At 40.8% G+C, this 26,666-nt stretch overlaps 1 protein-coding gene across 4 annotated transcripts in view; it reads right to left on the bottom strand.

Annotated features, from left to right (window-relative positions):
* The window catches only part of gish (casein kinase I gish), a 234,307-nt gene that overhangs the window by 24,479 nt on the left and 183,162 nt on the right, over window positions 1–26,666 (bottom strand). The gene's annotated exons all lie outside the window — the stretch shown is intronic.

The following is a 26,666-nucleotide window of genomic DNA, read 5'->3' as shown; positions in this document are numbered from 1 at the left end:
TTTCTGGTCTCTTTCGGCGAATTGCTTCACGCAAACGTCTCATAACGCCCAAATAATACTCTTTGTTTACTGTCTGGCCTTCTGGCAAAAATTCATGATGCACTACACCGTTGTAATCCATGAAAACCGTCAGCATTGCCTTCTTTTTTGACTGAAAACGACGTGGTTTTTTTGGTCTCGGCTCATTTGGTGAACGCCATTCACTTGCCTGATGTCTGGATTGCGTGTCGTACTCATAAACCCACGTCTCGTCTCCAGTAATGATCCTTTTGATGAATGTGGGATCGGATTCAGCCTCGTAAATCATGTCTTTTTGCGACGTCAACACGGTCTCTTTTTTGCATGAAATTGAGGTCTTTTGGCACCAACTTTGCTGCTACACGACGGAAACCCAAATCATTAACCACAATGTCTTGGGCGGATCCATAGGCAATGTTCAAGTCCTCCGCTATTTCTCTGATGGTTAATTTGCGGTTATTGACCAACATTTCTTTTACGTTATCAATTTTTTCACCGACTTTCGATGTCGATGGTCTGCTACTGCGTTCATCATCTTCGATTGACTCACGACCACTTCTGAACCGCTCGTGCCACTGGTAAACGACCGTTTTTTTTAGAGAATCGTTGCCGAAACACTTTTCCAACATTTCCAACGTCCGTGCGCCACTAAATCCGTTTTTTACGCAAAATTTAATACAAGTTCGTTGTTGCAAATTTAAATCCATTTCTGCAATTGTAAAAAATCGCCAACACACACAGAGATAGATGTACTCTTGGCTACGTAACTTTTGCAAATGTCAAGTTATGACACTAAGATTTAAAGGGAATATCAACAACAGATGTACCAATTTAACAAAAAAAAACAGAACTCAAATCGGAACGATGGGAGCGCCACACGGTGGTTATTCCGGGAACTTTTTGTTCAAGGTAGTATTACGATTACATCGTATCGAGGCAATAGTTTGCAAAAACCTATTCGCACTCCTTTACATTGGTTTCTCGAGTTAGATCAATAATTAGTAAACTGGCCAGGCTGAACACAGAAAATGGCGGTAAGAACTTTCCTTTTGTCCCACTGGTTTCACAAGTTATCTCTTGATAAACAATGCAGTTTGAAGCCAAGGCCAAACAACGAGATATCAGTAAAGAGAACCGTGTTTTCGTCCACTAAATTTCGTGCTTGAATGATGAGTTTAATTTATATTTTATACGCGTCCTAGTTAGAATTTCGGTATACGACCTGAATCTTGACCACAACGATGAAGACCTAAATCCAAGGGCTAAAAACGACAGAAATACAAGATTTCACTAGCACAGTGGGGGTGATTCCAGTAAATACTTACTAAATCCAAAAATGCTCGGGTTCTGTTCGGCGCGTTGACTGATATACTGGCTTACAGGAATAGAATGTTATTACCACAACATCTGGGATCGGTTTTCAACAGTTATAATTATCATCGAAACTGATATCTCCAATTGCGCGATAAAATACCCCTTAGACCGTGAAGATGTGGCGTCCTGAACGACTTTCATGTACATTACTTTGAAATAGTGGCACCATTATAGTACACAGCCTGACATCCGGTTTTTCTCCACCTATCCCATTTTCCGAACTCCAATAGCTTTTATTTTAGAGAAAATATGCTATGAAATTCGGACGGTATCAGGGATAACTAAGGCAGTGTCTTATTTTATTCTCTGTTTCCTTTCTTTTACCTTTCATTATAGCATTATTTTCCTCAATGGTGAGGATATAAATAAAAATACACACTACACACATGTGCGTATGTAAATTTTCCTCCTCCCTTGCTATTTCAGAATTCCCCCACATTGCCTCTCAGCATCTTCTGTATCCATTTGCCCTTTGTCTTCACAGTTTACTCCATCGAAAAATCACATACTAAGAATGAACAGAAACATAAATCCAACAAAAACAATTTAAATAAGGTTTATCATCAGTCTATGATGATAAACCTTATTATGATAACATGATTAAAAATAAATAGAAAGGACATTGCAATCAGTATACTGATAATTAGTATAGTACGCCCAGAATTACTAGAGTAATGGATTGATGCACAGACGTTTTCAGATTTTTACCGGATAAAATGTTTTACCATTTTTGCCAATCAGAGATCCATTGATGAGACCTTATCCATTTGCAAATTTACTATCAAACCGCCCCATTATTAGCAGATAGATTACCAAGTCTCACTAAAAAGACGTTACACGATAAAGGTGAATGAATCTAGCTCTTACACGCGCGACTAGGAAACTGCATCGCTAAGCCAAACCATTTAAATTACAAATTTATATTATAAAATTACATCAATCCTAATTACATCGATGAATTTCTTGGGGATTGCACGAGTACTTCGAGAACATTAACTCCCTGAATTTTCAGGGTCACTGTACAATTTCCTAAGCTTTTCCATCTTCTCCACTCCAGAGGTAACCATGACCAATGTACAAACTATAATGATCATTACATTAAAATTAAATTATTACGTTAATTCCCATACATTCACATTACCTATTTCAGCATTTAGGGCCACTGTCAAGGTATTTTTTACAATTTCAGACCAGTTCGTGGCATTGTTCGATGTCCATATTAATTGAGTTTGTGATTTTCCACAGACTTAATTTCACAGTATAACGCGTTTCATCGACTTGCGGCATCATCATGTTCCTTTTATATACCTTTGATAATGGCACACAGATCCGAAACCAAAGTCGGTCAAGTAACTAAAGCGTGGAAATTTAGCGAGTGATTTTGATTCATCATAATGAACGTAAAACATTTCCACAGAGTAACGGCTAATATCATTTCTTGTAATGATAAAATGAAGTCGATATATCATGGGTTAATAGAGCTATCAATATTTTACAATAGGTTTCGTAATAAAACTTATCACAACAAATACACGATCATACCATGATAAACGAGAAGGATAATTATTATTAGCAAAGCACTCTGTTAATTTTTCGCACCACAATTCATTCCCAAAACCCTAATAAACTAGGTCACTTCACGAGTGACTATCTACGCTAAGAGACCGTAAATAGAAGACCTGAAAAGAATCAATCAAAAGGGATAAGCTGATTTAAAATAGTCGATTCAGTTCTTTTAAGTGTATTATTATAACTTTATAGCAGCTTCCTCCACCGATTTCTTTGATCAATTAAGCGAACCATCAAGTTGTTTTTTCACATCGGAGTAAGTTCGAAGTTTCGAATGATTTATCTCCAGGTTAGCGACGATTTTCCGACGCGTGTAAAATGGAGGGCATGTACATATCTAAACTTTCACAGGAACATATCTACATTTTCATTTTCCCTTGTGCGATGAGATGGAAATCGCACGGTGATCGCGAATTGTGCTTGGGGAAAAATCAATTCTTCCCGAGGAGAAATATCTGACCCATTTCCCTACATAACTGGGGTATGATTAAACATACAATACCGTGCCTTATTAGAACGATTTGCGCTCCTTATCTTTTAAGATGAAACAAATTCGGTTAGTTGAATATAATATATACGAGTTTGGAGGGGCGACACCCGCTCAACGAGCCTATTTGACCCAAAAACCATTGAAGGCAAGGATGTAACAATCGGTAGCCACATTTAAAGGTGTTTTAATGATGATATGTCAATGTGCATAGTGCCATGATAACTTATCAGGCTTAGAGCAACTATCTCTCTCTGAATTTGTTAAATGACAAACTTTACGGTCGTCCATATGTGCTGGATGTATTTTCAGCGCCGAGGTTTGTGGATGTCCCTAGCATTTGCACAGCACTAAATTTCCCAGCCATGCGAATGACAAATCTCAGTGTCCTAAAACAGGAAATGTATACGCTACGAGGGTGTTTTTTACTAATTTGGTTTTATACATTTAACTGACGAATAACTGTCAGTTTAAACGAAGAACACACTCTAATGTGAGCAGTTAAGCGCACTATAATAAAAATTCAGCAGCTTCCACTTTAAGGAATCATCACATAAATTGTAGGCAATTTCAACAAGTGTTGGGGGAATGATATAATAGGTTTATATAATTTGAAATTGTAAAATAAAAGATGAAATATCTTGCATAATTTGCATGCGGGTCTCTTTGGAGATGATGTGGAAAATTTATTTTTAGCCCCATTGTACCACGGTAGGAGAGATCATGACAATAATCTTAGCGAGCTCTAGCGTAGAATGGATAGATTTAAAATGCCATTTTCCCCCACAAACGATAAGGGATAAAAATAACCATAAGCAACCGCACTAGGTGAAACAATACTTTTCTATGTTCTTCCCAAGTTGTCTAAAATGTCATAATTATCATATAACCTCAGTTATTTGTAATTGTTATTACGTAACTCGTCTCCCAAGCGTATTTCACAATTATATACCGCATTTCAGGCATCTGTAGTTAACATTATCTGCATTCTTCGAATTACTTTACATATGAATTGAAACAATTAAAATTTTTCATTTTTTATGTTGCATGCCGGGTGAGGCCAGCCCAGCACCCCACACCCAGTAGAATGCTAACCAATAATTAAGAGACTGCGTAGCAACTGAGCCCGCCGTTTAAATGTATTTCCTTGTCTTCTCAGTTTAGTCAGTGGAGTAGTTGCGAACATTATTATACCCATTACGTGCATAACGGACATTGCAGGAATAGAGTCCGGTCGCCCCCATTCCATGCGCCCTCTTGGTGAATCGTGGGGTGCTATGTCGCATATGTGGAAGTAGTGAAATGGAAGTGGAGTAGAAAAGTGGCTTGCAGGGTCCATGTAGATGTAGAACTAATGGAGCATTCAAGAGACTTTTTGAAAACTTGTTTGAAAGAATCGAGGCACCCCGGGGATGAAAAGGACGCTTCATGAGGTGCTGAAGCGTGCCTCCACTATCGCTTCCTTCAGAAATTTGAACGTGTCCGAGTGAACGCGTTGGGTCATCTCTGAAACGAGCCTCACCTCGAAACCATCGACTTGAAAACGTTTGACGGAGCGAACGAATGCCTCCTTCGGCGGAAGAAATAAGCTCCTCCTTCCTTCCTCTCGACAAGGTCGTCCCTCAAACTAATATCGACGATCAAGATAGAAGCACCACCGAGAAGGAAACGGGCCCCAAAAAAAGTTTCTGGGGAGAAAAATGAGCCGTTAGCCACGAGAAATGAATGGTTCTCCTCCCTCAAGAAGAAAAGGCGACGGTGGATGTTGAGGGAGGGAGAGACGAGAGAGGGAGTTGGGGTTATTCTGTGACGCATAGCGGCTGCGACAGGAAGTGAGCTAACGACCTTGCAAAAGGGAGGGGAACCACCTGGCTTGGGGTGCGTGAGATTCGCATCTTTGAAGGGCAACGAAAGGGTATGGTGAGGAGGGAAAAAGGGAGGAAGGGGGTGGTCGATGGGAAGTAGGAAATGTGGAGCTCGGGCAAAACGGGAAGGGATTGGGGGAGATACTGAGGGGACTCGTCGAGGGCTGTGCGATATTCATTCTCGAATATCGATCGCCGACTGAAACGAAATATCGAGGTGGTGATAGTTATTAAGTATACTTCTACATCTGCAAAATATCCCGCAGTCAAAGAGGGGGGGGGGATGCATCTGTTAGGATCCAGTCTTCAGTAACTGAATGGATAAGTGTTCGAGGTTAGTAATTCGCAGCTAGGTTTATCGGTCATAGTTTTTTCGTTGCTTAACTTTTTTGTTGTGATCGCGCATAGTGCGAGGAAATGGAAGAGTCCTTCAATCTACTGGTGATGCAGACTGTCTCCCTTATTTTATCCAAGAGGTCCAACCTTTATTTAAAAAAAATGTATCATTATTATCTAATTAAACAAATTAAAAATGCTTCAATACACGGTCTTATATTATGGTCTACCGATACAGAATGAAAAAGATTGATTCAGTGCACATCAAACTTTCTGTTGGAGCCATCTTCAACAAAATAGTGAATATATGCAAGGCAAGCTGTCAAAGAAAATAGCTATTTGAGTACACAATAGTGGTTGGGTTTCTGGCAGCAAATGTATCAATATAAAATAGGAGACATCCATAAGTGTCGGAAAGCAAAACAAAGGTTCTTTCTCTTAGCTTTGCTCGATATATATTTACGTTAACGCGGTTCTTGGGTGGGATAACTGAAAATTAATCAGTACGTGGGTTAAATTTGAAGAGAAATGACAACAGGAATAAACAGACGTAACCGTCGAACACCTTGTGATAAAGTCGGGAGCGAGCTGAAGCCCATGGCCACATCACAGATTAATCATTTTGGGATATGGCGGTTCACCCTTCCTGCTTGACTTCCAACAAACGAGAACGGGGTTGAAAGCTTACTCTGAACACACTTCTGATTGTTGTGTCTCACACGAAAGGCTCTGAAAACTATTCCATTAACTTTTGGACGAGTAAATAGTTTTTTTTCGGGAGAGGGGTAAGGTGCGAGTCCAATGATCTTGAAGTAGTTGGTACGATTTATGTATGGTTGAAGCATGCTTTGCAAATGGTTGAAATCAGAGATTAATAAAATATTTTTCAAAATTAAATTGTGCGTCAAAGACACCTCTGAGTAAACCCCACACACTCATACTGGAGCCATGAAACTTATATCATTCGATCCGGCACCGTATTAACTTTCATAATCCGTCGCACTTTTCCCACTTAACTCTTGATGGCGGGAGGTTAGATTCGAATTACCTAATGTCTACAATGTATTTGTAAAATTTTCAATCTCTTTTCGAAACTTGTGTTCTCCTGATAGACAATGGGAGACAAATATGAGTACATAGAAAAATCGAGCGTCACGAGAACGAATTTCTGGGAGTTACAATTACTGGGACGAAATGGTTTAATTTGGAGATTAAAAAACAGTAGGGTGTCGTTATAAAAGGTCAATTTATATCCCAAAAAGTATTTTATCAATAAATTTACATACTTTTAATTTACTGCTTTCCCGTTTTCTTTTCTTAACTTTTGAGGACTCCTTTGTAGTAAATTCCACACCAACCCAGGGAGTCACGGCGTATGGTTTTGCCAACATCAAACTGCTATTTATCAAAATATTTCGCACTAGACATATAATAAGTGGTTTGCATCGAATATACATGAGTTCAACTTCCATAGTACTTGGGCGCGTGAGGGTGACACGCCCAAATTTTCGCAACAGTTGACCTCCTCCACTTCAGAACAAAAAGCAGACGTATCCGCAATATATCCCCCGGAAGGAGCAACGAGACACCCTCGGAGGACGAGTGCGGTTCAGTTGGGTGGCGGCGGCGAATTGCGGCGTCCCACCCGATGGGGGGAATAACCGACTGAGCCCGGCGCTGATACTTGGGCACGGTCATCTCTTGTCGGGCTTCAACACCTGAGTTAATGGCATTAACGGCACACAAAAAAACCCTGGAGCCTTCCCGTTCTGCCACTCTCCTTTGCCCTCCACTCACTCCGAAAGCTCCACCCGCGCGGTCGATGGAATCGTTACTCCCCGTGGTCAGGGAGGGGAGAGTAAGTAGGATCTATCCAAAGGGGGAAGGGGAAGAGGAGCAGGTAAAATGCCTGCATGGGAAGAGTCGATATACTCAGATTGGCTTATGTAATCGCTTTTAGAGAATATTTTTCAGAATTTTGCACAAAGTATCCCCCCCACCCCATACCTGTAAAGCGTTCCCTTTTTTCCGGCGATGCGTCGAACATTTAATATTTATCGCTTTTTTTACACCCTTTAGGCAGGACAATCGATACGTTGGCGATTCAATGAACGTATCCCCTCCCGAATCGAAAGGGTAGTTCTTTAGGGTTCTATATTTATAGGGGGGAAGGGTGTGGGTGTACATAAGACTGCAGTCGATTACTTTCTCAAATGGCACCTCAATTGGACTAGAAATCATATCCTAGGTGGATTGGGAAACGTCAGATGATCGTCCCTCAATTCTACTTTCACCAAAGTCAACTAAAGAGAATTTTTTTGTGTACAGTTGACAGCTACTTATTTTGACTCTTCCTAGTCAGAAGAGAACAAATTCGAGAGATAAACCAAACACTGGTCAGAGCAATAACAAATTGTATCCCTTTATTGTAATTCTTCAAAGGGCAGTCGTTAGAATTCATGAGAGAATACCAAATATTAACAGCGAAATTTTGTGGCCGCGTAAAACAAACCATAAATAACAACAACATGAAGGCTATTAATCAAAGATATCCCGGCTATCTTATATCCTATATTTGGTCTTAAGGTGAGAACAATGAATTTGAAGAAATCGCTAATAGTCGGTTGGAATTTTCCATTCGCAGTTCCAAAATTTTTAATCGCCAAGGGCAAACAAACTGATATGAATAACTTTTCGACATACACTTAAAAACTACGACGTGCGTTTTCAGAACTACGATTTTGATACTGTTCTTTTATACACTGCCGTTTTCTTTGTCTTCCTTTCCCTTTCTGCTTCAGTAAATACTACGTATGTACATGGTTCAATCGGGATTCCCAGAAAAACTTGCGTGACGGGAACGCTTTTGGGATTCACTGAGGATAACGATTTCATTTTGACCACCAGGCGAGGGGAGTCATCAATACGCCGACATGCTTGTCCCCAAAAAAGAATGCGTACTGCTTCAAGTAATTTATCCGACCAATAAGATAGCATCACCGTGAGGTCGGTAATTTTTTTATGATACGAGGCACTACGGAAGGTACCACCCCGCGTTTTTGTTTAATTTCGTCGACGACGTCTCACTCTAATTGCAAGTTATACTGACATCCACGGTGCCTACCTGCTTAAGCAAACGCTGTTACTCCTGATGCTGCATCCAGCCCACGAGTCTCCTAAGATGAAAGTCGAGACCGAGAACACTCACGAGGATTCAAATGAACTGAGTGTTCCACCAGGGTTTAAATGAGGATAACATGGCTTGATTATGGGCGGTACATTAATTTTCAACTCTAATTAAAACATGATGCAAAATGCGTCGCTCATGAATTCCACAGCGGAGTCAACTTGGAGTCATCTCCAAATAGCGCGAAGTGTGACTTTAATATCCATTAACTATCCTCGGTTCTCACGTTGGCATTTCTGCATAGATATTACTCCGAAGAGGAAGTAATCCTACAATCCCGCTAACCACCAACGCATCGTTCACCTTCAGAAAGCACACCTCAGAGAAAATCAATACCCTCTCTTGAAAACTTGAGCGTTTATCAATTTCAACCATTTCCATGGAAGAAATGTAAGGTCAAGCCACGTCATCAGGACGATGATATCTCTACATCCATGGAAAATTACAAAATAATCCCGATTTCGCAAACACCACACAGAAAAAATCGAGCAAAGGAGCAAAAATCTGCAGTTTTCGTCATCGACATCTTACTGCTTTCATGAAAACACGGGACAAATCGAGCACTGAAGCAAACTAGGATTTATTTGTCAACAACAAATCGGATCTCACCTCCCGTTTCAATTGAGGCCAGCCAGTAGCTCGGAAAGGGAGCTAAGGCGGCGAGAGGATTAAACGCGGATTGCACTCCAAATGGATCTTATTGTGCCCTTCCTCTAAGCCCTAGGACAAGCCACCGGGAATAAATTGAATGCCGAAGAAAGGCGACAACCAACTCACCGCTCAGCCACACCAATCCCGAGGGTTTCCCGTTGATGGCGCGCCACTAAATTCCAGGAAAAACGTGCAAACACGCGCAGAGAACGAAACCCTAGGAAGGCGATCACCATGTCTTTAATGGAATTTACAGGGACCCTGCTAATTAGTTTTATTGCTATGCGAATCGCTTTGGTCCAGCGACCATAGAATAAGGTTGGAGCTTGCGAACTTCCCTCCCCATAGACATGTACCGGCTTAATTAATCATTCCACACGCGATGCGAAATCACGACAGGATGTTAGAGGTATTGATACGGTTATCGCTGAAACCTATCCATCTCTCGCTTCGGCCAGTTTCCGCAGATCCGAGCAAATCGCGTCAAATTTGCACACGGTGCGAAATTGACGCAACTTGCGAACTCGCACACTGTGCACAGCTCACAGCCTCCCAAAAACAATTCCTCGACAAAAATACGCGTGACATATTTTGGCACCCTACAAAATTAGAATGAAATGCGATTGATTATAATTTATTTTCATTATCCTATCAATCAGCTTCACAAAACCCTGTGACCAAAAGAAACCCTTGCCCATCTAAACATCTCTAAAATATTGGAATGATGTCCCTTGAAACAACCTATGAAACAAATGTTAGCTTTATCATCCAAAAATGTTTTACTACGCCGAAAGACCATTGTGCAACGTGAAGCAGAGTGGGGATACAAAACCATTATATTTGGCACTCATTACTCCCGATTCAAATCCCACTGGACCATTTGCCACAAGTTTGAGAAAGAGGCATGACCTTAGTTCACGAGTTACTCGGTTTTACATTTCCTCATCAATTGTTTCGAGCAAATACCATTGAAATATGCTTTTGCTTACATGGAACTTATGCTTTTCCGTTACTCAGGAGTGTAGGCATCTATAAAAAGCTCCCATAGTAAATTAATGATAATCCAGCATTTGAAGACATATTATTATTGATGATCCAAATAAAAATGAATAGAAAAACAGAGTGAAAATTTCTCCGGTGAAAATTTCTCAAACAGTGTATGGTTTGGCGAGACCTTGCCACAGAGGAGACTAGGAAGTCAATTACACGAAAAATATGGAAAAATAAATTAAATATACTCCGAAGCGTAATCAAAGCTCTAACAAGACCACTCTGGCGGCACGAACAAACCCCCCCACTTCGAAATCTTAACCGTCTCCCATGACTGAGATGGCATGCGCCGACAATAAGAACGCGCCACTTGATCAGCGATTTTAAGGGGGCATCCTTCCCAGCGCCAGTTCTGGAGCACAGTAATTCTTACTGTGCTCCGATTGAAACGCTACCTGGGTCGGCGTGGGAGTCCAGACACAAAATGTTTATAGCCCGAACGCTGCCCCGGGCATATTTACGAGGCTGCTGACCCGTGCAGCTTGCAAATTCGTGGTATCTTCCAAGGCCATCATCATCATCCCTTTTAAACTCGCTGGACTACCGAAGCCCGCAGAAATGAAAAGAATTGTTAGAGCCTTCACTTTTGGGGAAACTGCCGAAATCATCGGTAAAGGCGAACTAAACGTAGCACAAATAATCACGGAATTATGCGCAGTGCATCTTTATCTTTTAAATGTGAAATACAGGACAGCTCTATTCTATAGCTACCAACAGTTCCCAGAGTGGAAATCTATGGGTAACATGATATTAGGTTAGTGAAGGCGTCAACGTGTATGAACGAAAAAGCATGTCAAAGTCGAAAGAACCACAGGGTAATACTTTGCGGGAGCGGTTTTCCACCTTAGCGTATTAAAGCAATGGGTATGTATGTTTTGGTGAAACATGAGGGAACCCTAGCGCGGAACCTCAATTTCATCAAAAAACTTACGGTTCAGAGAGGGAAGAAAACAAATTGAAATAAATTCTCGCACAAGGAGGTTTAAGTGGCAAACAAGTAAAAATTCAGGATCTAGGACCCAATTAAAATGGTTTCAGGAAACCCACGTCTGCCTTGCACGCATCCAACATCTATTCCCTTAGACGGTTAAATACAAGTATCTCATAATACTGCTCTCCAGCCGAGTCTCTGAATTGCTCTTTTAGAGAGATTTTGAGAACTTGATTGCATGGTACATTGTGATATTTTAAGCACTGTGAGATCCACCTTATGCGATTATCAACTCAGACAGATTCCGCTACCAGAAGAAAACAAAGCACAAACCTAAAAATTCTAATATCTGCTAAATAATGCCAATTCCTATATTCCTTTCAAGAAAGGCTGATATGTAATCGGTGCTTCTCTCGGAGTAATTCTTGGGTCAGAATAACTATTAGGGATTTTAATTTGATGAGTTCGGGCTCAAATTGAAACCTATAAAACGTACGGTCTTTCAGCCACTAAATAAGTGCCAGGTATATCGTAATTTAAATAGATCGGATACATTTCGGGAGAGTGGTACCTGTGACTGGCCTGCATCATGTTGTTACCGACGTCATTCGCCAACAGAACGTCCCAAAAAACATAAAGAAAAAATACGACACAATTCAAGTGCGCGAACGGATAAAAACTACTGCGACAGAGAATCATAAAAGACGGTTGTTGACTGTGGTTCGGGTTGAGGAGGTGTAAATGTGCTACCTCTATTGCGTAACGCCATATATTTGACCTATTTTCGTCTACATCGATACACTACTCCTAAAACCATCGCACGGACGTGTGGTGGGGGGTGTTAGGGTCCCCAGCCGCTCTATTTCCACTTCACTACTTCCACATCTTCTCGTACACATGGTACCCCGCGATCCACCCGAAGAGCGCGTGGAAGGGAGCACCATTCATTCAATATCCGTTATACATACTACGAATATTGGCTGTTGGCAACTAATCCACTGAATGTACTAAGAAGACAAATTAGGAAACCCATTAAATTATTGATCATATTGTTTAAATTAATTCAACCCAGCTAAATATCTGTATCAAAATTTCTTTCCACTTTCAGTTGACAATTCATCAGAACTTCAATTCCATCGAAAAATACTAATTCGCCATGTAAATTCATAATTCTACACCGGCTGAATTCATCGACTTGTTTCCCGCATGCTCGTCGAAAAGGGGTTGCAAGTGGCCTTTTGCATCCGATGCACAAACAGCCGACAACGATAAACACGATACATCATGCTCTTGACCAGTTTCACAGCGTGGAGCGCACGCCCTGCAAGGCGTTAAGTCCTAAATCTTGCCTCACTCACCTCATCAACTATATACGAGGGTTACTATTTATATTTTGAGACTTGACAACACTTAGTGCTTCAGTCTCAGTATCTTAAATTTCCATCTGAAAGTTTGACCCTTTTAACGCTAACTTTCTCCATAACATGTTGTCGTTTGATCATAACTTGTGTTGTCTACAGCGACTCAAAAATTTTGTCTTAACGAAAAAATTGAGTTAACTCGTGAAAACTTTCGTGCGATGATTTCTTACGACTTTCGACGTGAATTATCAAGACAGGAGTGTATCGATCAACTTCCTTCCACTTTTGGCGATAAAGCCCCATCCTTTGCCACTGTGAACCGCTGGCATTACAAATTCCACCATGGCCGCCGTTCGCTCAGCGACGAAAGTCGTGAAGGTGGTCTAAAATCAGTAGTGCCAGAAAACATTGATGCTGCGCAAGAACTAGTAAAGCAAGATCGTCATGCGACTTATCGTGAGAGTTAGGCATCCTTGGGGATTAGTATGACTAGCATCAATAAGATGGGACTTCAGCCGTGAAAAAAATTTGCCCGCGATGGATCCGTCATAATTTGGCAAAAGCTCAAAAAGATGCACGTGTCAATTGGTGCAAAGAAATGCTCAACAAATACAATCGCGGTGAATCAAGAGTTGTGTATAACATCTAAACAGGTGACGAATCTTGGATCTATGCGTATGAGTCCGAAACAAACAAGCAATCCACTGAATGCGTCTTCCAAGACGAGCCAAATCCGACAAAAGTGATTCGTGGTGAAATACGGAAAAAGAAGCGGCAACGAAGGATCATTCTTCATCATGACAATGCAAGCTCTCACAGATCAGCTGAAACAACTACCTATTTGACAGACAAAACGTCGAATTGATGGGTCATCCTCCTTACAGCCCTAATTTAGCACCAAATGACTTCTTTTTATTCTCGTTTATCGAGAAAAAATTGCGTGGCCAACGTTTTTCGGCGCCTGAAACAGCCGTTGATGCATTCAAACATGTTTGGGAGGTAACTCCATCGGAGTGGAAAAAGTGTTACGAAAATTGGTTCAAGCGCAAGCAAAAGTCTACTGATTATCATGGAAAATACTTCGAAAAACAATGAAGCAATTTTCAACAATAAATTACTGCGTTATTATTAGGCTGAAAATATAAATAGCAACCCTTGTAGTAAAAAATAACCAATGGCATCTTAATTTTTATTCAATGAAGGAAATCCAGCTAAAAAACATTTTCACCAACGTTCCTTTTTTACTTAAAGTTCCCTTTTTTATTGTACTTCTTTGAAAACTTATTTGCTATTGTGCGCGAGGGAACGTTTAAAATCTTTTGAATTGCACTAATGGCGCATAATAAGAAAAAGTTTGGGAAGCACTACTACAAAAGAGGACTAAAAAACAACTCTGTGAGATTCTAATTCACGATCCACAACTTAACATTGAACACGGTAACAAAACCATCGCTTGGTACCCAATCGACGGATATTTCGGAATTCTGGAATCACAAAAACTCTCGTGTAATTAAATGAGCAGGTGCCATCCTATACATTTACTCACAATTGTATCATTTAATTCATTAAATTGGGCGATGAGCATCAAATGTACAGCCTAAGGCTTAGGAAATGAATACTGCCTCTATGGAATTGCAATAAACCGGACCAACTCGTAACTCAGCAACTAAGATATTCGACGTACAACGTTTGATCTTGTTCGAAGCTATTCTTCAAAATGGGAGAATTCGACCACGTCTCAATACGAGGCCTTTAGTGAACGATACCCATGCGCAAAAACCAACCAATCACAGACTTCGTTCCGTCAAAAACGTCTTAATTTTTAAATAGCAGAACTTAAGAAAATATTAACATGCGCACACTGCTTCTGACATGTTTATCGATTAATTCATGAATGGATTCACGCAAACATTTACTGTGACTAACATCATTCTACGGCATTGTAATTGTAATTACAATGCGCCAAACGAAGTTGGAAAAAGCGGTGACCTTCCGTGGGAACTGTGTTAGATTCCCAGAGTTATCAGACCTTTAAGTGGTATCCTGATCCTTCCTTACGCTGGGTGTGGAGAACACTCTAAATAAAGCTCTCCGTTTAGAGAACCATTCTTTTTTCAGCTATCACGGAATAGTCTTCAACTTCTAGTGCAGCACTCAGTTCCGTCCGATGGAACGTTAAGATGTGATTCTTTCGGAGTCTTTCGTTTGGAGTTCTACATCAGACTTCTCTCGGCCATTACTGCTCTTCCTGATTCCTACCTAGCCCCACTTTTTCATCTCTTCCACACGCCACAAATGGCCTCGGCCGCCTAACCTCAAGACGACGCGCCGCCACCCCAAGAGCGAGACCAATACCCCCTTAGTAGTCTACTTGAGATAGCAGTTAAAGATTATTTTTCGGTAAGGTGTAAAAGCCGAATAAGTTTGGCTTCCAATGGCCTTGACCCCATTGTCAATGATCTCATATTTTTTCGAATGGAGCCACTATTTTCATTTTTGCAGTATTAAAATATAAAATAACTGTTTTCTTAATAAATTAAATTATTCGAAATTGCTTCTCTAGGATGTAAGAGGATAGGTAGAAGAGGGGAAAAGTCCTAATCTCGTTCCAAATAAGAGAGAATTATCAATTCAAAAATTTTTCTAAAGACATTAGCCATTTAGTCGCATATGTTTTCATGAAAAAATCGACACCGAAAGTAATGGGAAGAGAGTGAAGAGATTACATTAACATTAAAGCCTGAACACCATTACAAAGACGCAGGCATCAGGAGAACGACAACAGCACCATAATGCACGAATATAATGGATGGTGGATGATTGAGTCAGTATAATGAGAAAAGTAAGGCGGCGATACCATCGGCTCTAGTGCAAGGGTAAAACGAGAATTAATACCTAATAGGGCGTCTATTTCTCTTATACCATCTGAGAAATGTTGTTAGACAATGAAGGAAACGACAATCTAAGAGAATCGATTCCGAGAGAGGCTGCTGGGATCTCGTAGAAGTCTCTTTCGGTGGTCATCGGAAATCGCGTGGGAGGAGCTGCCGGTCTGGGCAAAGCTCGATTGCGTCATGCTCACAGGAGCGGCTTCCAGCGCAAAATGGCGAATATATTCGAGAAAGTTACGCAAATTGGGGCAATGCTGCATCCATAGATCCATAGAACGGAACTCGAAGGCAGATCCAAGCAGCTTAACGATGAGAATGATTCCGATATATTCATGAAATTTCCCTTATTACCATAATGCTGTGGCCAAATGCTGCACGGATTGCAAACATTAGATAGTTTTCACTAATTTATGCATTTCCCACGCGTATCAGTAATTTTAAACGTTTCTTGTCCTCATTCGATTGCTGAGAACAGAAGGTATTCGTAAATGACAGCGACCGGTATTTATTATTACACTCCTAAAAACCCATAAACACAGTAAACCACCCGAAGGTCGGTTTGGTAGGTAATGGTAGAGTTCACCCAGTACTAAGCCCGACGGCCTGTGCAATTCACACATCAGATGAGGAGGGCCAGTTCCTTTCCCTCTAACACTCTTTGGAACGTAAATTTTACCAAGAAAATGTGATATTGCTAAGTGAATAATAATGTTACAGGCATTTATTTTACCTTATTGCGAGTCACCTCATTTAATCTCCCAAGAAAATATATTGTCCTGCGAATAATTGACTTATTTTGGCAGTCCGCTCAGAGATACCAAAGTAAAACTGCAAACTACTTATTACTTATCGACCCAGCATAAAATGCACGGACAATGACAAATTATAAGTACTTAACCGTTTATCTCATGGTGGAATTGCTTCGGAATTGATCCTCTAGAATAATTCGCCTGTTCTAGTATCTTTATATCTTACTGCTTTCTTTTTTCAGTAAAATTTTCCCAAGCGGATTACAACCATAATTCAAGAAGATTGAAAAAGTAATGACGAAACAGAATGTTCTTCCGAAACATAATAACATGAAAGTTGCACTTAATTTTTTTTAATAATTTCCCACATCTCTTGCATTTTGAATGCGAGTCTAGTGGGAGATTCCACCTCATATATTTACCCTCACCCCTCTGCAGCATCCTAGAATCATAAAATAGCTATAGGCCCGATGATAAGAGAGATAAGGTTTCTTTCGACGATCCGCCAACTATTAAGCGCTCCATTCAACCCACGCATCATCGCAGTCTGGCTAATAGGGTCTCATGCTCAATTGGCGAGGGGGACAATTAAAAAAAAAAAAATTCAAGGTAATGGAAAATTTCCCGAGCAGGTCATTCAATCAACGGCTATCATCCCGATTTCAAAGACGGCGCCACCCACGAGCTCTCTCTCTCAAACTTCCTCTTGCTCCCGGAACGCCACTGAAGCAGGATAAAAACGACCCCATATCCAGCCTATTCAAAGTACGCCATTCGTTCAAAGCATCGAAAGGACGAATATAGAGGGCCTGAATCGCGCATAAACTTCAAAGAAAGACACTCAAAAAGAAGAATGGTCGAGAATAGACCTCAACGCAGTCTCCTTTCTTTCCCAGATGAAGGGGACTGCGTATACACCCGCCCTCCTCACCACACATCACTCAGTATCAGGAATTTGCTCAGGACTTTTCCTTGTTATAACTCTCGGTAAAATTCACCTATTTGACATCGGAAGCTTTCCCAAGCATGACGAACAGGGTTTTGAACTGAAAATAAGCAACACTCAAGGTGTATGCTTTGACAGCGATCAATTTTCACAACTTTTTGAGAGATTCCTCACTCACCGTATGAAGGGATTCCTTACGAAATCATTACTACAAGGAAATGGTACCATTGGCGTGCCGAAGAGAGAAATAATTAAAACGAAGATAGCTAGATTTATGGACGAGTAAAATGTTAGGGTGAGCTCAATATTTTTAACAAATATTTACAAGTCAAAATTTGTTATCGAATAATAATTACTTTAGGCAATGTATCTTTTATTTGGTGGAAGGAACTGATGATGAGTAAGCCAGCGTATTTTCTTTATTTCCGCGATGACCCAGGCGTCATTGGGTGACAGGGACACAATAAGTAAGGGAAAAGTGACGGAGAAATTCCAAAATATCCCAAAATTAAGTAGTATTCCATGATGCTTCAAGGGTTTAGTGCATGCAATAGCTGTTTCCGATTTTCTAGACGCGTGGCCAATCTGAGGATATATTGATATTTTTATGGAGGAAGCACAAATTCACCTAAGTTAAATTAATGCCGCAACAAGTAATATCGCCCCTTAAATGAGATACCGCAATTTTTCCAGGCGTTATAGTAGATATCCTCGACCGCTAATGCATTTATCATTAATATCATTACATCCGTTTCTGTGGTATTCGAAAGAAGTGAAAAGAACAACTCTGATGTTTTGCTAGCGACAGAAATAGAAAAGCTAGGCAAATACGAATTTGGTAACCGTAAAAAACTGCATTCATATTTACTCGAGTTTACAAGGGAGGGCTAACGGTACTAAAATATTCATTAATAAAACCATTAAAATTTAATACGTTACAATGCTTAAATGTTCTTTGGTTTTCAAGTACATCAAAAAGATATTGACTACTCACATTATTGTAGGCATTGGGAAACAAATGATTTTTATCCAACGGAAAAAGAGAATAGCCTTCACGGTATCATTTCATGCATACAGGAAGAGATTTTCACCGCTGAGGTTATTTCCGCACCATATCCATTTTAACCGTTAATCAATAATCATCTAACTACTTAAATAAAAAAAATCTTTTGCTACGGGTCAAAATTCCGGAGAACGTAGAACGCTTCACCGCATTGCTATATCGCAGATGTAAAATGTGATATTTAGACGCGCGTACTATGATAACGTTGAATTTTTATCTGTATGTTTATCGTATATATATATATATATATATATATATATATATATATATATATATATATATATATATATATATATACACACACACACACATACATACACATACATACACGTATGTTTATGAAAGAGGCATATGACATAAAATTCATTACACCTAAACTATTATTGGAAGCTCTAATTATTCCACGATAGGTCTCTTAATATATCAGGATAGCCTGACTACAAAACAACCAGTTAAACATCGGAATTATGTGAAGTTCAAAAAGAAATAAAAGTCGCTATGCTCTCTCTAGGAACCTTGGAACCGTCTAGCACGACATTGAATTACCGTACTCCAATAGCCTGGGATGCGTCGCCGTCCGCAAGGCCTGCGATGTCAGCCCACGGCGTGATCATCCCTTCGCTCGCGGATCTGGTCGTCACAGGGTTATGGGCTACCGAGCCGCCTCAATACCTAGCTCCGGAGCGGAATATTTCGAATTCGAGCAAAGCGATACCAGAGAGTGAACCGAGCGCGACCGAGCGGTAAGAGGAGGAGGCAGGTGGACTACGATATAAATTTATAAAAGAATAAATGGAGAGTTTAGAGGGGGAGGTTGCTACAAAAATTGCGGACAGACTTTGAGAGCAGCGCCACGGCAGTTTTTCCACACACACGCAGGCTGACAATGAACACAGATGACGCCGGGAAGAGTGAAGGAGGGGGAGGAAAGAGGGGAAAAAGGTGGGTGAGAGGGGGTTAGAAAGCGGAGGGGAGGCGCCGGAGCGGGTTGCCATGGCAACGAGAGGTGAATGAAACGGAGAGGGTCGGAGTGAGGGGGGAAAGGAAGGAAGAGACGGAGGGGAGTAGGGTGGGAAAGGGGAACTGTGCGCCCGGCACATGGGGAGGATGGAGAAGAGAGGCGGGGGGAGACCGGTGCATGTGGGTGGGTCATAAAGAGGGGAGGCGAGCAGGTGAGGGGAAGGAGGAGAGGGGCGCCGCGAATGACGGCTGGGCAAGGAGAAAGAGAACGTGCGAAGGGCACCCGAGGGTGGGGTGACCAGGCGTCCCGATGACCCCAGATTTGCCCCGGATTTTTTGGGCGTTTTCACACTTGCACGCAAAAAATGCTTTCGATGGATGGCTGTTTCCATGCTTGTCCGTCTCTGCGAAGAAATTCCTGGGAACCGGAAGAAGGGTGCGGGATAAATATGTACGAAATGTTAACATCGGATGAATTATGAAGTCGGAACTATCACAAATACTGTGCGGGGTTTTTGGAATTCTGAAGTGTCCCGGATCGGGAAAGGAGCAGTATTATTAAGAGACTGCATACACCGGAATGCAGTAGAGGCACCGAAAAGAGCAATTAACGTTAGTTCCTTCTCAATCAATTCATCAGGTGAATTATTTGAAGTATTCATATTTCGTGGTTAAATAATAATTAAACCATATCTTGGAGACACACTAAATAGATTTTCGTAGAAACCAACACAATTACCAATACTGTAGAAGGCATTATCTAGAAAAATATTGACATATACACATAAGAATTATATATTTGCATACGGGAGCGCCGATAAATGTTTAATAGATTTTGAATTGCAGATATTTACACACAACACCTGAGAGATTTGCTACTCCCCAGGCATACTGAGAACGACAGGGTTATTTCAACTCAGGGGAAATATCCGTGACTGCCCCTTTATCAAGAAATACTGTTTATATAATGATAAACTGGATGAATTCCCGCTATAATCTCGGTATTATTTTGCAAAAAAATTTCAGATATAAATTTTATATGGACAAAAATACCGTAAGTGAATTTACTTCAACGGCTTGCAATCTTATTGCATAAAACTCTCTCGCTGTAGTGGTAGGGATGTCATCTGAACGGGTATATCACATTAAAACAGAGGCATTGGATATGAGAAAATTATCAGCTAGATGGCCGCGAATCTTGACACAGGATCACAAACACATCACAAAGGAATTTTTCGAACTCTGTTTGACCCGTTTTAAGAGCAATCAACAAGATTTTCAGCGACGATTTGTGACCGCAGATGAAACTTGGGTCCACTACTATACCCCGGAGACAAAACAGCAGTCAAAACAGTGGAAACGTGTTGATTCACCACTGCCAAAGAAAGCAAAAGCATTACGGTCACCAGGAAAGGTGATGGCTTCAGTTTTCTGGGATGTGAAAGGGATTCTGCTGATATTCCCACTGTGTAAGCAATTACTGGAAAATACTACGCTAACCTACTGGACCAACTACAGCAAAAGATACAAGGAAAAAAGCCAGGTTTGGCAAGGAAGAAATTCATCTTCCATCAAGAAAATGCACGCCCACACACAAGTGTCGTTTCCAAGGTAAATATACGTGATATAAGATAGGATTTATTGCCACAGCCGCTTTATTCGCCCGATTTGACCGCATCAGATTTCCATCTCTTCCCCAGGCTCAACATTTTCCTCGGTGGACGGAGATTCTCTTCAAGCAAAGCACTAACAGCCGAAGTAGACGGGTATTTTGCAGATTGAAGGAATCTAATTTTTTAGATGGGATTAAGACATTGGAACATCACTGGGCCAAGTTCATCAGTGTACAGGGAGACTATATTAAAAAATAAAAAAATTTCACCGAGGTAAGTCGTTTATGTCTTTCCCATTCCGAGAAGTTTTCTAATTTCCCTCGGAGTCATTTGAGATATAAATTGAAAAACTCGAAATATCCATCCATGTATAAAATAACGTATCCAAAATATTGCAAAGGAAAAGAATTTTATTCTATGATTGCGTAACCTGACATGACATAGTCACCTAATTAAGTCATGACAGATAATTTTGCACGAGTAAAAAGTACCTACTAGGAAGGAAAAAGTGGCACACGTTATCATGAGGTACAATGAATTACAAAGGTGTTTTGCACCGACTTATACATTACCAGAATTGTGACCACCCATGAGGTTAATGGAACGCTTTTTAATGCGTGAGCACGTCTATTCGGTATCTGCACAACTGTCAAGCAATGCTGTTCATCTGCATACGTGTATAACTACTTCCAAACAAATACATACTAACTACCGTTTTCAATGAGTAATTTAAGACCAAAAGGTAGTCTTTCTGAGGGGGCACCTTTGCGGAACTTATTTCCACTTCTAAACTTGAGTAGTGAAATGATTTATTGACAACATCGTTGTAGGTACATAAACGACGTCCTTGCAAAATCTTCCTCGGGTTTGGATACTGAAGAATTATTTTCTAGACCAAGTTTTAACGGTATGCCCCAGGTTTTTTTCTAATACGAGAGGCAGTGAGCGCGCGGGGAGAATGAACTAATGGAAGGGATAAAAATATCAATTGCGCAAGGGAAGCAAGAGGGTAAGAAAAGGTCCGGGTTGCGGAAGAGCGAAGAGCAGTGGAATACGTTCATCAGATCAGGAGTAGACACCTTGAAGAGGAGCAAGACACGATAATTTTGTCACAAGGGTATCGCCTGTCCTCATACAAACGTTTCCCCAGCGTCACCAAATCAATAGACTCGGAAGCGTAGGTCAAGGAACAAAATAACGGGGCAGTGAGCAGGCCTCATAGACCCTATGTCCTTTCAGGTGAATCAGTCTTTGATTACAGCCGTGCGGTGACGTTAACCATAGCCCGATCAAACCTTCCGTATGGGAACAATAGAGGATATCAGTCGGACATTCAGGGGTTGCGTTTCAACGAGAGATGGCAAAGCACCCCGGACGCCGATCGACGAAATGAATACCGGCCAATGGACCAGGACCCGACATCCTCCTCCCGCCACAGCATCTGTTCGGAAAAAAAGATTATTGGCTAAAACCTAGTGAACCGATTATCGCGAGGGTCACCCGGGATGGACTTCCATAAAACGCCTTTCAGGATATATCCCTGGGGTCCAAGGGTCGAATAAAACTTGAGATTCATTTCAGGCGTTTGAAGGTCGATGCGTTCATAACACGCTGAATGGCCGAGAATAATCTAGCAGCAAGAGATTTACTCCAAGGAACGTACACTAAAGATAAAACCAAGCACTAGTAATCGATGCGCTCTAAATTTTAAGGCACATATAACACAAGTCGAAACAGGCGTAAACGTCCGTAATTAGGTGGAAACAAGAGTAAAAGGCTTCGCGATTTCGTTTTACGAAACGCCATTTCGGCCACATCCATTGAACTTAGTCCTCAAAAATATGAACGTGATTTGCAATTTCTATCAACAGAAAAAACTGTTCATCAAATGAACGCGACAGATTTTTGTCTTAAGCAGACAATTAACTGAAAAATTACTGAAACTACTAAATGGCCAATACATGTAAGGACTTTTCATGAGATGGAAACCAGATTATCTAAGTTAAAACAGTTAGGCTTCGAAAGAATAAATAATGAAATCTAACGTAGATGGTTCACCGTAAAATAAAAGTGAACATTACTAATACGAAGTAAAGTGACCATTAAGTCCACAAGCTGTACCACTGATGTCTTCCAGAATTATTCTACCAGCTGCAAAGGCATTCACTCATGTGACCAAGGACGTGAGATAACACTAATATTCAGACACGGAAATGCAGCAGAGTGGTCACTGGGAGTTTTAAGAAACTACATTCACATGAGTCATAGTGGTCGATGACTTCATTCTACGTGCTCCCATGCCATAAGGCACCATCTAGTAGATATTCATGATTTCGAAACCGCGAACTTTGAATTTAAAAGCCATCATATTACCGACCTAGAGCTCATTAAAGTTTTTGCCTCCGCTAAATTAATTAATCAGACTCAAAACTCGAGGAAAATATTGGCTAATTTAAATTGTATTTTGGTATCATACATACTTTTCCGTCTATTTTTATGATTTTTTGATCGTTTATACTAGCCTTACTAAAAAGCGTGTACAATTTTTACCGTGACTTCGAATGCGGATCAGCAATTGAAACCTTAAGGAGAGTCATCTCCTTTCAGGGAAACACCGATAAGGTTCGATCGGCGAAATGGTTAAGTGTTCCCATTTAAGTTTTCCATCGTATCCCATTCATTCAAACGCCGGCATCGAGGAGAACTAGCGAGGAGCACCCAAATAATGAGAAGGAATAACCGCAGGACAAGGATATACCGCCGACACGTCTTTGTGGAACTGTTGAATCGCATGAATCACCATTTCGTCGCCCTGAAAAACATCGAAGATTAAAGGAATGGGAGAGGACAGTTTTTATAAAATTAGATCCAGAAAGCATTAGGATCCGGAGTTGAGGGAGGGAAGTAGGCGTATCCTACAGGCAATGAAAACAGGAAGGGACTACTGGCTGCTCTTCCGCGCGGAATCTTAATCTACTCTCGCGCTCCTGGCCAGGTATTTCCGTAGCCATGCGGTCGTTCACCACTCACGGTCAACCGACGAAGCGCTCCGCCAAGTCCGAAGCGGCCGAGTGCCAAATAACGAAGACGGTGATACAAAGGCGTCTGTCAAGGATTTCAACAGTGCCCCCGCACTTGAGTGCCCGCATGGAGAAGTTTTATTCTCCCCCGTCTTTTATACGAAGGAATTGGCAATTTCCCGGGAATTGTAAATTTCAGTTCAATCCCCCAGAATAGCCTGGGTGTAGGGGAAAAATGTATCGAAAATTACATGCGCTTATGAAACAATTTCATTTGTCTTTCGCTGACTGTATATGCAGCGATCCTTTCACAATGAAATTCCGATGAAATTCTACGGTAAATTATATCAGGTAGTGTTCCCGTTCCACAGAAGAATACACTATAATTAATGGATCAGTTCAAATACTAGATTTAATGGACTATCAGATTAGGCGCTGATTATTTCACACAGGCATATCTTTCTAGTGAGGGACATGTTCACTCCTCGAAGCTGTGAACTGTGAACAAAAGTGTCAGCGCAGCCGCAGAATTTTCAATGTTTCCTTTGATCGAAATCTCTCACAACTTAATCCCGCGTGGACGAGCGAATGCACACAATTATTTTAATAAAATGAAGATGCACCAATGATATAAGAAATTTTTGCTTCAAATTATAGCTGCCAAGTTTTTTATGACATAAGGAGAAGATGGAATATTTATCTGCCGATCACTAGTGTTCGGTCATAAATTAGTTAGTTACAGACTACGCAATTTCGAGTGGGCGAGAGACTCTTAAGAGGAACATCCACCCAATCAATTTCACATGATTTCCACATCAAATGAGTATTCAGACTAAATGTTATCCCAGATGTTTATTAAAGCAATCACAACACCATTCAGAGTAGTCCCATGAACAAAAATCACAGAGCTATATTCATATGAGAAAGCGTTCGAATTCGCTGACACTGGATTAGTCAGAAATAGCGTTACACTCTATGGCAGACTGGGTCGTTTTTATCTAGAGGAGGTGAGTTAAAAACACGGATTAAATACAATCTCAACAGCAACGACGTGGCACAAAGCATTTTGCCTTTCCAAAATCATTTCCTCCCTTCCCCGATTAATAAGACAGAAATTGAAAGTAACAAGCTGAATGTCAAAAACAAACATAATTAATGCGGACCTCCCTACTCATTCTGGTAGAAAATTACTACCCCTGTTATGACTCATGATCACACTGAAAATGTCCTAATGAAATGACCTAAGACACAAGTTATTAACTTCAAAAACACAAATAATTCTCATGACATCGAATTCCGGTTGAAATGAGAGAGGACAACGCAAAAAGTTGAATGACAAGCTTCTTCGAGAACTGTTAAAAATGCATATTCCTAAGAAGAAAAGCGGGCTTAACAAACAACTATACGAGAACAGGGTTACATCATTCACTTAAGAGGAAAATATTTTGAAAACTCACGTTTCAGGTAAGCTAACCTATTACTTTCATGGGGGATGAATTCGGCTAAACGTTTCTTAATTGGTTGGCTGGCTCGTGACAGGTGAAACTTGAACCGTGACCTTTAATGTATGCGACTATTACTGGTCCAGAAATACAATTGCCCGCAAAATAACACTAAGGAGACTATAAAAAAGTAGTAAGGAGAGAGTAACCCGGAGAAAAATTGATTAACCATGAATCTTGAGGAGCAACCGCAGCTTGCCAAGGAATGTTTCGGGATATCCTCCAGATGAAAAAAAAGTACAAGAAAACTCGCTAAATACCAGCGCCACCGGAGGAAGTTGCTCACTGATATGATGCCACGAATTCAACTCCGCAAAACCGGTCGCCATCCGCCGCTGAGTGAATGAACTACTACTTGTGAAAACATTCCATTACACAAAAAATACCAGTGTTAGGGCTAATCCGTTGAGAAACCACTTTCGGGGAAACAACTCATTATTAACCTGAATCATCATTATTACCCTATTAGAGAGCAGTCGACTATGTATTCTACCTACTAGGGGTCGGCAACCTGCGACTCGCGGGCCGTATTTGGTCGGCCCGCTAAGTCTTTCAGGATAGATACCCTCTTGGATTCTAATAGGAATACTATTTATTTAACTGTGGAAAGCTAATGGCGGGAGTGGTATACCACTCGCCTAACACTTCAGAACAAGGCAGTCGGGACAGGGACCAAACAGAATGTCGCCGACACATGTAGATTTTCGTCCGCCCCTGAAAATTATGCAGGGTTTCAAAAATGTCTTCAAAGGCACCTACACCTCTTCTTGGAGAGTATTGATTCCCTAGCTCTTAAGCTGCCTCCCTTTACGCGATGCTACAATGTCATTCCATTTTCAGTTCATTCTTTACTCCTTCACACCAGCTACATGGACCTACATGCTTCTACATTTGGAATTATTGAGCAACCACTCAATGGGTAAACCCAGTTTTGTTTTATTCGATTCTTTTCCACCAAAATTTCTACTTATTATTAGAAAATAACTGCGGGGCTCTTAAACCAGTAAATCAATAATTTATAGGAAATAACAATGAAAAAAACCCAAGACACACACCTATGTACAAAGACTAGGAATGCGTTCCGACTACGGAC

Source organism: Hetaerina americana, unplaced genomic scaffold, assembly GCF_022747635.1.
Source record: "Hetaerina americana unplaced genomic scaffold, ioHetAmer1.1.p SCAF_6, whole genome shotgun sequence".
NCBI classification, from domain to species: Eukaryota; Metazoa; Arthropoda; class Insecta; order Odonata; family Calopterygidae; genus Hetaerina; species Hetaerina americana.
The sequence above is the reverse complement of the archived record's forward strand: the minus strand, read 5'-3'. Positions and strand labels throughout refer to the sequence as shown.